Genomic DNA, 11,638 nt, shown 5'->3' with positions numbered 1-11,638 from the left:
AATGCACGATACTGGATGCTTGGGGCTAGTGCACTGGGATGACCCAGAGGGATGGTATGGGGAGGGAGGAGGGAGGAGGGTTCAGGATGGGGAACACATGTACACCTGTGGCGGATTCATTTTGATATTTGGCAAAACTAATACAATTATGTAAAGTTTAAAAATAAAATAAAATTAAAAAAAAGGAAAACTGGTTGGTTGCATTTAAATGGAATTTTAAAGCTTTGAGATTAGTGTTATCTTCTGAACTTGATAAACCATAACGCCATGTCTAAGTCACCATTTAAGAGATTCAATTTTTTAAATGCACAAAAGATTCAGTTCAGTTCAGTCGCTCAGTTGTGTCCGACTCTTTGTGACCCCATGAATCGCAGCATGCCAGGCCTCCCTGTCCATCACCAACTCCCGGAGTTCACCCAGACTCACGTCCATCGAGTCAGTGATGCCATCCAGCCATCTCATCCTCTGTTGTCCCCTTCTCCTCCCGCCCCCAAATCCTCCCAGCATCAGAGTCTTTTCCAATGAGTCAACTCTTCGCATGAAGTGGCCAAAGTACTGGAGTTTCAGCTTTAGCATCATTCCTTCCAAAGAAATCCCAGGGCTGATCTCCTTCAGAATGGACTGGTTGGATCTCCTTGCAGTCCAAGGGACTCTCAAAAGTCTTCTCCAAAACCACAGTTCAAAAGCATCAATTCTTCAATTAGATGACTTCAATTTCATTCAAGCCAAGTAAGTCACCCCTCCCCCACAAATGAAGTATCATTTTCAATGGATCTTTGCTTTGCTTAGGCTTTTAGCTAACAGACAGTCCCCTTTGTTTCAAGATACTGAGTTTTATACTATTAAGTGACTGCAAGTATATTGTCAATAGTTTATGGTGAGGGAGGGGGATAGATGTTTAAAATCTGTATGTTTCATTTGTAGATTTCTTGAATCAGACAAATCAAGATTAAATACAAATTTAGCTATAAGATTTTTCTAAAAGAAGCCATTTTGAAAACTTGCTTGTCTGTGAATCTTTTGTTTTAAAAGTATCCTTGTTTAGAGTCTTATCTGATCAATCTCAATAAAGAGTTTGCAAAGTTATCCAAATTCGTTAAATTCTTTCCAAACCCTTCAAATTCGTGACAGTATCTTGGAAAGGGAAGACTTATCCATCTCTTAACTATGCAAGCTAATGGTGGCCTGCAGTGTTTGAAAAGTGATAAGGCATTCAGGCCAAGTTCAATAACATCAGGCTGTATGTCAAGAGCCAGAAGTCATGACTAAGAATACCACTGATTAAAGACAGGAGCTGAAAAAAAAAAAAAAAACAAGACAGGAGCTGAGACACCAGTGACCATCATAAGTGAGCCAATTTCTTATTCCCTGGGCCAGCACTGATTATTCTCTATTGGTTAAAAAAAATAAAAGAATGATCTTTGAAATAAAAGCTTCTCTTTTATTTTAAGCTCCTTTCTTCAGTTCAGTTCAGTTCAGTTCAGTCTCTCAGTTGTGTCTGACTCTTTGCAATCCCATGACTGCAGCATATCACACTTTCCTGTTCATCACGAAATCCTGCAGTCTACTCAAATTCATGTCTACCAAGTCAGTGATGCTATCCAACGATCTCATCCTCTGTCATCCCCTTCTCCTCCTGCCTTCAACCTTTCCCAACATCAGTGTCATTTCCAATGAATCAGTCCTTCACATCAGGTGGCCAAAATATTGGAGTTTCAGCTTCAACATCAGTCCTTCCAATGAATATTCAGGACTGATTTCCTTTAGAATTGACTGGTTAGATCTCCTTGAAGTCCAAGTGACTCTCAAGGGTCTTCTCCAACACCACATTTCAAAAGCATCAATTCTTTGGTGCTCAGCTTTCTTTAGAGTCCAACTCTCAAATCCATACATGACCACTGGAAAAACCATAGCTTTGACTAGACGGACATTTGTTGGCAAAGTAATGCCTCTGATTTTTAATATGCTGTCTAGGTTGGTCATAGATTTTCTTCCAAGGAGCAAGTGTCTTTTAATTTCATGGCTGCAGTCACCATCTGCAGTGATTTTGAAACGGAAAGAAATAGTCTGTTACTATTTCCATTGTTTCCCCATCTATTTGCCAAGAAGTAATAAGACCAGATGCCATGATCTTAGTTTTCTGAATGTTGAGTTTTAAGCCAATTTTTTCACTCTCCTCTTACATTTTCATCAAGAGACTCTTTAGTTCTTTGCTTTCTGCCATAAGGGTGGTATCATATACATATATGAGGTTATTGATATTTCTCCTAGCAATCTTGATTTCAGCTTGTGCTTCATCCAGCCCAGCATTTCACATGATGTATTCTGCATATAAGTTAAATAAGCAGGGTGACAATATACAGCCTTCACGTATTCCTTTCCCAAATGGTACCAGTTCATTGTTCCATGTCTGGTTCTTACTGTTGTTTCCTGACCTGTATACAGATTTCTCAGGAGGCAGGTAAGGTGGTCTGGTATTCCCATCTCTTGAAGAATTTTCCATAGTTTGTTGTGATCCACACAGTCAAAGTCTTTGACAGAGACAATAAACAGTAAATGTTTTTCTGGTGATCACTGGCTCTAGGTGATCACTCACCTAGAACCAGACATCCTGGAATGTGAAGTCAAGTGGGCCTTAGGAAGCATCACTATGAACAAAGCCAGTGGAGGTGATGGAATCCCAGTTGAGCTATTTCAAATCCTAAATGATGATGCTGTGAAAGTGCTGCATTCAATATGCTAGTGAATTTGGAAAACTCAGCAGTGGCCACAGGACTGGAAAAGGTCAGTTTTCATTCCAATTCCAAAGAAAAGCAATGCCAAAGAACATTCAAACTCCCGTACAATTGCACTCATCTCACACAGGTGGCTCAGAGGTTAAAGCGTCTGCCTAGAATGTGGGAGACCTGGGTTCGATCCCTGGGTTGGGAAAATCCCCTGGAGAAGGAAATGGCAACCCACTCCAGTACTCTTGCCTAGAGAATCCCATGGAGGGAGGAGCCTGGTAGGCTACAGTCCATGGGGTCGCAAAGAGTCGGACAGGACTGAGCGACTTCACTTTCACTTTCACACATTAGCAAAGCAATGCTCAAAATTCTCCAAGCCATGCTTCAACAGTAGAAGAACTGTGAACTTCCAGACGTTCAACTGGATTTAGTAAAGGCAGAGGAACCAGAGATCAAAAGCCCCTTTCTTAGAAAACACCAAAGTTTCTATGATATTTTTGCTCTATCCTTTGTCGACCAGGGAACCTCAAATTATCTGAGAATTTAAATTTAAGGGAGTTTGTGTTGTGACCTGTGTGCCAGCAAAGGATAAACTAATACTTTAATAATTGGAATACATTCCATTGTATTGTTCTATTCATTTTAATACTAATTTACTCTAACACTGCTTAATCTAACCAGTTCATGTTGGGAAAAATATCTAAAAAGGCATCAAGCTTCAGAGCTTGGTGAATAAATTGAGGCACAAAAGTTACTGCTAGAAACATGGTAAAAGAACCCACATTTTGTCTTTGGAATGTTCCACATATTCCACCAAGGAAATCCTAAGCGAGGCCAGGAAGTGTGGTGATATTATCACAAAATCATCTAGTCTTAATATTCAACATTTGCCCACAGACAAATAGCATCTGTCATCACCTGGGAGCTTATTAGAAATGCAGAGAAACTCAGGCCATGACCCAGACCTACTCAATCAGAATCTGCAGTTTAACAAGATCCCTAGGTGATTATTTGCACACTAGAACTGATACAGCACTGATCTACAGCAGATCTCTCAACCCTGGATGCACAATAGAAACACCTGAGGAAAGTTAAAAAAAAAAAAAAAATGCCAAGACAAGGTTCCTACTCTAGGGATTCCAGCCTGATGGATCAAATACTCACTAGATTTTTTTAACTTGTATAACTGGGTGGATGAAATTTCCAATCACCAAATAGAAAAGAAACAAGAAAAATATGCTATGTGAAGGGTTTGGTTTTCACATGTTAGTTTATGATGCTATGGTACATACAAAAAGCTATGGTAGATGAATAAATGAATAGATATATACATATAGATGGATGAATGGAATATTGATAAGAAAAGTTTCAGTAATGAACTCTTCAGTTTTAATAAACATCTATAGAGGTCTATAATGTAAGAGAGAGAGGTCAAGGAAAGACATACATATATGTAGAAATTTTGGAACTACTGAATGTAGAGGTGATAATGAAGGCATGGGAACAGATAAGAATAACTATCGTCTAGTGCACTATTAGGAGGAGAAAAGTAAAGATCAAGAATAGAATCTCAGGAACTTCCCTGATGATCCAGTGATTAAGACTCTGAGCTTCCACTACAGGGCACACGGGTTTGACTCTGGGTCAGGAAACTAAGATCCCACATGCTGTAGCACAGCAAAAAAAAAGAATAGGATCTCCTGCATCATTATCCTTTTTTTTTTTTTTTTTGCATCAACTTTTAAAGCATAGGCCAAGTAAGTGTAGCTCAATAATGAGATTAAACTAGGGCGTCTAGAAAAGAAGAGTAATCAAGAGGAAAGAGAAGAATACACACCGAGGTTAAGAAACAGTTTCCAAAGAACATATGATGTCAGATACTGCAGGACATCAGAAATTCAACAGGTCCATTGCCTTTACCATCTATGAATTAACATATAAACTCGGCAAGACAGTGAATGTGTTGAAAGCCAGATTGTAATTCACTGAGGAAGGAATGGAAAATGAGGCAGTGGAAAGACACAGTTTCCATTTTTCTTTCGAGAAGGTTGGCAGTAAAGGGGAAATATTATATACGGTAGTAGCTAGAAGAAGGTGTAGGATTTATAACACTCAGCTGCTTTTAGGGAACTCAAAACTTTTCAGAGACTTGGATGTTGGATCTACTAATTGCAGTGTTTCGAGAATAAACACATATGCCTCATAAGCATATGTATTTTTCATTATAAATGTTTATGTGTCTGGTATATTATTGGAGAACAGAATTGCCTATTCAAACATGTTAGACACTGCTTTTATTAGACACAGCTATTATAACATCACACACCAGAGATTTGTACAATTCTGTGGTCCCACATTTCTCAGTTCCTTTTAAATTTGTTTGGCCAATTAAATATTTAGATGAAAAGAAACATGATTCTCAGATGATATCTCTATATAAACAGTGTGGTTTAGTCATAACTTTTTACTACTTACAGCTGTGGGACTTAGAAAACTCTTATTACTTTGGTACAGCCTCCTCAATTGTAGTAGAAAAAATTTAGAAAATGAAAGGCAATAGGAAATTGTTTTAAAATCAATATTAATAAATAATTATCTCTAATTAGTGAGCTGGATTTGCATATTAATTTTTTACTAATTAGGTTTACTGATTAATAGTTTATTAATCAGTCTCCTGATTTCAAATGGTTCAAGAATCCAAGTAACATAAACAGAAGAAGTATTATCGCCCAATTTTGTGAGTTCGGAAACTGAAGAAAAGGATGACAAGGCCTAGAACACAGGTAACAACTTGAAGAATGCTGAAAGGTCACTTCTTTCTGACTTTTAAAGGAGGATCAAACATACATGTCCTTTCAAACTCTCGGAATCAGTTCAATGGTCAATAAAATAATATATACTGGGGAGTAGGGACTTAGTGTTTAATAGGGACAGAGTTTCAGTTCAGGAAATGATAAGATTTGGGACATAAACTATGGTGAGACTTGCACAACAATGTGAATGTATTTAGTGCCACCGAAATGTACAGTTAAACATGGTTAAAAGTGTTTTATATTATGTGAGTTTTACCACAATAATAGTTTTTAAAAATAAGACAAAATATGTGCATTAATGCATGATAAACTGTAAAATATTATATGAATTTAAATCCAAGCAACATGAGTCATATTTTTAGCACCTAAATCAGTGCCTGACACACACCTAAACCAAGTCCTCTGGAAATTAAATAGAGCCTTATAATATTTTGTAATGGTGGTCATTACAAAGAGTCAGAGATGTGTCCTAATCATTCCCTAGATTCCCCCCAACAGTCTATTATCCCTTCTTTTTTGTTTTTGATATGAAGAAATTTAGGGCAACTCTCAGTTTTCAGTTGCCTAGGCAAAGCCTCTTCCTAGATTAGGTTGTTTAGACAACCTTGCCTAGAAAAGACCTTTCAATTTCCGGATAGACTGAGACAATTTTCTGTATAGTTGTTTTTGGGACAAGGAACCTCAGGGAATCATGTTCAGTTCTGGGTTTAGATCTTATGCTCCAATATCCTAGATTCTCTTCCAATGAACGAGAAACTGTCCATTGGAAAGAACATATTGAGATGCTACTATGCTACTCCTTTTTTCTGAGACTGAGACCACTTATCCTCTACGAGCCTCATGAGTCCCAAACCGCCAAACTGACTTGGCTCCATAGGCATAAGAACTATGAACCACCACTGAAGGTTATTATCCCAGAGTCTCCCTTGTCTCAGGCCACAATCTCTTAGACTACTCTCAAAATGATACCTTATTTTCATTTAGAATCTTAAAATTAAGTAATGCTCCTAGGTCTCACCGTCATCAGAAATCTCTACCATCTGTTAATATATTTGCTTCCTTTCTTCTTCTACTAAGCTACTTCTTCCCAGACTTATCAATATGTATTATATGGAACTACATTAAGAGCTTTAACTTTAAAGTCAGATAGAACTGGATTTGAATCCAGCCTCTAATCCTAACTGTGACCTTGGGAAGCTTATTTAAACTCTCTGAGTCTCAGTTTACCCATCTGAAAAACAAAAGTAATGACATTGACTTCTTGCTATTTGGTGATGATTAAATGATACAGTGCATATAGATCACTTAGCACTGTGCCCAGAACATACAGCCTCAGAGTCCTTTTAAACATGCCATGTGGGCATGTATCAGCCTCCCTCCTTATACCTCAGTTTCAGCTATTCTGGAGGCCATCAATTTTTGAAGTGCCACCCAGGACTCCTAAAATGAATTTTGTGTCTGATCTATAGGTTGTCTTTAAAATTGGACCACGTTTAACATCTTTGTGTTTTCACAAGAGGAAGTAATAGCCTTAAACTTATTTTTATTCATTTGGATTCTCATAAACTATCTTTGGCTACTGCAGGGACCCCCTACAGACTGATTCAGCATCACTGTAGTACTAAATTCTTTATCTCTGCATCATGGCAAAAAATGGTTAAAAGTACGAACACTAAAACCAGACTGTCTGGGCTGAAATACCATTTCTGCCTTTACCTGTCTGTGCAAATTGGAGCAAGTTACTTGACCTTTCCATGCTTCAGTTTTGTCGATGGGATGATAGTAATAGTGCCTACTCTGCAGCATTTTTGTGAATCTAATACAGGTTAATACATGTAAAGTACTTAGAATAGGATCTGGCACATAGTTAACATTTTATGGCTGAGTGCTCACTTTTACTAACTACTTACAAAGTAGGATGAAATTAATTCTACAAACACTTGCTAATTGGTTACATGCCAAAACTATACCCAAGGCTAAAAGATGATGAGGTCCTGACCACAAGGACCTTCAATAAAAAAGGATATTATATATATACATATATATAAAACACATGCATGCATGCATGCTAAGTCACTTCAGTTCTGTCTGACTCTCTGCAACCCTATGGACTGTAGCCCACCAGGTTCTTCTGTCTGTGAGATTCTCCAGGCAAAAATACTAGAGTGGGTTGCCATGCTCTCCTTCAGGGGATCTTCCTGACCCAGGGATTGAACCTGTGTCTTTTATGTCTCTTGCATTGGCAGGTGGGTTCTTTGCCAGTAGCACCAGCTGGGAAGCCCCATATATAACACACACATGTATACAATGTATAATCTGGTACACATACAGACACATAGTGCACAATGCACACACATATCACAAATTCTAGGCTATAACAGTACCTGACATTGTATAATCTGAGATTACCAATCTGTTCTCTTTGGCTTCTTTTTTTTTTTTTTTTTTAGTCTCAAATCAAGAGTTTTTATTGTCTCTTTAAAATATCACAACCGAGTCCATAGAACCATCTGCTATCTTGTTTCTGCAGCAGGATCACTGAGATCTTATTCATCATCCTGCTGAACTGTTCCTTTTTCAAAAACATAGATACCACCCCAAAATTTTCTGATATCCTTGTTTTTAACTGTGGTAGCTTGCTGAATCAAAGCAGCTGAATTTGGCACAAGTTCAATGTCATTTCCTTCAAGAATCCACTCATCTTTCTGGGCTTGAGATACTGAACAGGCAACCCCTGGCCTCATTCGAACACTGCATACGTATTTTTCACCCAGAAAGTTTCAGATTTCCACAAGAGAACCATTCTCCTGAATAACAACGTTGATGGGGAAGTGGGCATACACTGACCTCATCTTGTAACTGAAGCCCTTGATCATGTTCTGTACGTGACTACAGATTGTGCGAACAGTGGCCAGTTCCTTTGTTTCCCCACCATTTGTCAACACAGAGCCTCTTCTTTTTCTTTTCAAAGAGACTGAGTTCTACACTGATGTGATTGAAGTTCCTCTGCAGGGTGCCTCTGTGGCCCTTCACAATAACTGTCCGTCCCTTCAAGGTAATATCAACATTTTCTGGGATGTCGGCAGTGTGACTGGCTTCTAACATTTTTTGCCTTTAATCAGTGATGAAAGTGGATTTATATCTGGGCTAACCACTTGGACCAGCCTTCTATATGATAGCTGCAAAGAAGAGTATTGACTTTACACACCCCCAATTAATTGTTACCAAGGACCCTATATCAAATCACGTTTTTACTCATCAGATCATTGTCTGAAAGCCAATGATTATGAAAGCTAAAAAACTTAAATCAATTCCTAAATCTGTAAATGAAGACCTGGAGAAGTATCCTCAATTTGAGTAAATAAAGAATAAAACTATGACTGATTTGGAACGATTTCTAATTTATAGAACACAATGAAAACAATACTGTAAATATAAATCTCCTTCCTGCAAACCAGATAACAACTTTATGGACAAAGCTGGTGTCCATGTGTGAGATGGAAGAAAATTCTCCTTACATGGCATCTGCCTTCTCTCTAAGCAGGTGGCTAAATCCCCATTCCTCACAGTGAGCCGTGCCTTCCACTTTCTCTCCACTATTAATCCTTCTCAGTGGGCTGGCCTTGAGGTTTAAGTTGTTCTTCAGCACTGCAAGGGTGAGGTCTTTTGCAGACCATGAGCGACAGCTGCCTGGTAAAGCTTTGCCTGTGAAGTAGCTGGCACCCACTGATAATAGTTGGCTCCTGTTGCTCAGCCCTGCTGTTTGCAGAATCGAAGGCAGCTTCTGTAAACCCCATTAGCCTGTCTCTCCCACAATTTTCTATTCTTTCTTGTCAGCAAGTGTTACCACAATGGTCAAACACTGAACTTTCCCTGAGGCCACCAACTCCATCCTTGTGTTCTCCGCTCCACAGCTGAGTTGAAGGAATCACATAAGTAAATGACACATAGATGTTAAGTGGCTGCTCAGACAGACTCAATGTGAAACACTTTCCAGAGGCCTTTCAATCAGAGCTAGTCCTTTCTAGGACTGGCCATAGGTTGTGAGATGGTAACTATTTGGATACTACTGCTAGTCTTTATTCAGCACCTACTACATTTCAAACACTTGTCTTATTTCTTATATTTTATCCATGAACAATCCTAAAATTTAGGGATCTTTACCCCAATTTTAAAGATGAGGAAACTGAGATTCACAGTATCTTTTTAACTGAAAATTATCACACAATGTACCTTCCTCCTCCCTGGATGATAGCGCTTTCTTTTTGTTCCTCAATCATACCAGTATCAGTGGCTTCCAACTTACCCATTAGGTAAGACCAATCCTACCAACAACCGTAATGAACCAAGCAAAGATATCTTCACTCCAAGTCAGAATTTTTGATCTATAAAGCCAGCATGCAAAGGAGTCAATAGCCTGAGTTGTCCCATGTTTCATAGCATTTATAAAGGGAAAGAAGAAATGCCAATTACAGTGCTAAATAGAAAATGACCCACAAGGCTGCACCATCGAAGTTGCTCTTACTCTGATCTCTATGGTGACGTTTAAATCAGCAAACTGGTCATCCCTTGACAATGGAATCTTTTAAAATTAATTGATTTGACAAAATAACTACAAATTAACCACCAGTCAGTTGTGTTGCTTTAAAAAAAAAATCTAACAAATGACCAAAGTTACATGCTCTTTTGCCATCCTAGTTTAACTTATTAAGCAGACAGCAGGAATCCTAATCAGTCAAGACGATGCATAATACAGGTGGCATCAAGTTTACACGACTAATTTGAGTACTAATGGAATCTGGTTTCCTTTACTTGCCTGCATTGTGTCTTGATATATTCTGGCAAAGTGTCTCATTTTGTTTTGGAATCATGAATATAGAGTTATCTGCTAAGAAAGGATTCTCCTTCTCTGTGGACACATTCCAAGTCACTTCTCTGAAGAAAGCTATTCCCAAATAATTGTTTAAGGACCTGCATCATTAGCTGAGGGCTTCCCTGATGGCTTAAGCGATAAACAATCTGTGTGCAATGCAGGTGATGTGGGTTCAATCCCTGTGATGAGAAGATCCCCTAGAGGAGGGACTGGCAACCCACTCCAGTATTCTTGCCTGGAAAATCCCATGAACAGAGGAGCCTGGTGGGCCACAGTCCATGGGGTGGGTCAGAAAAGAGCTGGATATGACTGAGTATGCACACATGTGATCATTAGTTGAATACTGATGAAAACATAAATGCACTGGGTTCTGTGGGTTTATGTGAAACTTGTTATAAAGGACTGTCTCGTATGATCATGGAGGCTGAGAATTCCCCCTATCGATTGTCTGAAAACTGTAGGCCGAGGAAAGTTGGTGATATAAATTTCAACCCAAATCTGAAGGTCTGAGAACCAGGAGCACTTTATGGCATTAAGTCTCAGTCCTGGAGCAGATCAGTGTCCTGCTCAAACAGGTGGAGAGAGTAAATTCAACCCTCCTCTACCTATTTGTCCAAGTCAGGCTCTCAACAGATTGGATAATGCCTGTTTACACTGAGGAGGGCAAGCTGTGTCACTCAGTCCACCAATTCAAATGCTATTCCATTCTGGAATGTCTTCCAGAAACATTCTTACAGATATTTCCAGAAATAATGTTTAACCAGATATCTGGGCAGTCAAGTTGACACATGAAATTAATCATCAGAGATATAATTTCACATGCTATAAAATGTTTAGTGCAAAACAGCAGTGGACACATTCTATGAGAGTCTAGAGACCAACATATCTGTGCTCATATCTGTGCTACAGAGTTCAGAGAGTGTCTGAAAAGAATATTGGTTCTTCTTGAGAGGGTCCTTTGGTTTCTGTGATGCAAAGGCTGGGCATGACTGGGGCAGAGGCCTTCTTTTCACCTGTTCTGTCCTAAGCTTTGATGTCTTTTAAGGTATTATAGGTCTGATGATAGCCACATTCCTGGTTCTTGCCAGAAAGTATGATCTCAAGTCCATGGCCACTTAGTACTTATTGAAACTTTATGGAGAGAAAAAACACTTAGCACAATTTTATCCCTTTCTCTATATAGTCTAAGATAGGCTACTAAATCAGGGTAGGGTAATATTCTGCAC

General features: G+C 38.8%; 1 pseudogene; it reads right to left on the bottom strand.

Annotated features, from left to right (window-relative positions):
• Positions 1-7,946: 7,946 nt before the first annotated feature.
• LOC133240257 (large ribosomal subunit protein uL6-like) lies at positions 7,947-8,644 on the bottom strand (annotated as a pseudogene).
• Positions 8,645-11,638: the final 2,994 nt, after the last annotated feature.

Source organism: Bos javanicus, chromosome 28 (assembly GCF_032452875.1).
Source record: "Bos javanicus breed banteng chromosome 28, ARS-OSU_banteng_1.0, whole genome shotgun sequence".
Taxonomy (NCBI): Eukaryota; Metazoa; Chordata; class Mammalia; order Artiodactyla; family Bovidae; genus Bos; species Bos javanicus.
Note: the sequence above shows the minus strand (reverse complement) of the source record. Positions and strands in the feature narration are given on the sequence as shown.